Here is a 1804-nt window from a genome sequence, read left to right as displayed (position 1 = left end):
TGGCCTAAGTACACATATAAAGGGAATCCATGTTGAAATTGGCACTACTGATTTTTTTTCTGCTTTATCACATTTGCTCATGCCTTCCTGGAATTCATTTGTTATTGGCCTTCTGACAATGACTTTGATGCTTTCCTAGATAGGGTAGTTTCATTACTAATCTGCATTCTTTTGAGTCCTACTGAAATGCAAGATCTCATTAATCAGGCCTTAATTCTTGTCCATAATAGTTCCTAACTCACTCTCATGCAGCTAAGAGCTACCAAGGACTGAGTTCACACCAATGACAAGGACTGTTGGGCATACTTTGGGGCCAGCAGCAAATGATAAGGTGATTGATAGACAGAGTAGGTTGTAGTTTTTCTACATTCTTGAATATGTCATGGAATTACTCATCCTGTTTAAATGCATTTCAATTTTATTCAGTTAACATAGGTGTAATGTTTCAACTCAAAATGGTTTTTTTTCCCCAGAATGACTCTAATATAATCCATATAGTCTCTGTTTCTGTCTTCTTGATCTCTTGAAAATTGATGTGCTTTTGTTGTTGTTGTTGTTCCACTTTATATTTTACATCTTCTTCAGTCATTTTTGGTTATATTCTGGAAGACAATCTTTTTGGAATTCATAACCCATCACTGTTGTGATCCACCATCTGTCTCAAAAAAAACATAGAACCCATTTACATGGTTATTTAGACTTGGAGTTTTGTGCAGTTTTATTATCTGTGATCAAGTCATTTGTGTGATGGAAAACAGTTTGCCTTTGACAGCTTTCTGATTCTTGTTGAAAAAGGAACTAGGATGTTGAATATCAAGCATTTTTCTTTACCATTTAAAGGAAATAAATTGCAAAAGGGAACACATCTTTCTTTGATATTCAACTTCTACATTTTGTGAAAATACCCCATGTGTGCATTTGAATAAATGGTAGGTATTCAAGTTTTTTTTCTTGTTAGGAAGAAAATTTAGGACTGAGTAACAATTATTTCAATCGTGTTCTTAGAGACATGTGTACTAGTTTATTATTTTTTTGTACCTGTCCATGTATTTATAAATATAGATCTTATTTGAAATAATAAGAGTCCCTACACTCTGTAGTGAGTATTTTCACCAAAAACAAAGTACATTACTATCTCTGCTAAGTGAAACTTGCACGAGTAAAAGTCCAAAGGTAGTAATACAAACATTTGCTTTATATGATGACAGTAGATATGTCCTTGAGGAGTGTTTCCATCACTTAGAGGAATTACGCTGAGCTACCAACTATGCCCACTGAGCTTCTTTTTCACTTGGATACTTTTTTTTTTTTTGGCATGCATTATTTGTTGATGACAATAGGAGCATCACAGCTTCCTTTCTGTATATTAATCTTCTCCCTTTTCTGACAGATAGGGTTTTAGGTATTCCTGAGATAAAACTCAAGGTGATTTTGGACCAACTGGTTGGGCATTGTGAGATTTGTATTATTTATGCAGTACCCCCAGGTAACACCAATAAAGTGCTTTACAAGGAAAAGAAATCATCTGACAGTAATGAAATCATGTTCTTCCAGAACAAACAATATACGACGCTAGAGGTAGTGGGGACAGAAAACAGCACAGTACAAGCAATAGTCTTTTGTATCCTCCAGGGAAAAGCAGCGCGCAGCGCACAGTTATTAGAGCGAGCAAGCTTCAGAAAGGGAGCGGATGTGCTGGCTGGCCTTGCAGCAGGAACAGGAGCTGCGTCGACGTGCACAAGTGGGGCGCTCTGTGTGGGAGGACGACGGAGGGTGTTGGCTGAAGTTCCCAGCACCTGAATCT

The sequence above is a fragment of the Odocoileus virginianus genome, chromosome 19 (genome assembly GCF_023699985.2).
Source record: "Odocoileus virginianus isolate 20LAN1187 ecotype Illinois chromosome 19, Ovbor_1.2, whole genome shotgun sequence".
Lineage (NCBI taxonomy): Eukaryota > Metazoa > Chordata > Mammalia > Artiodactyla > Cervidae > Odocoileus > Odocoileus virginianus.
Note: the sequence above shows the minus strand (reverse complement) of the source record.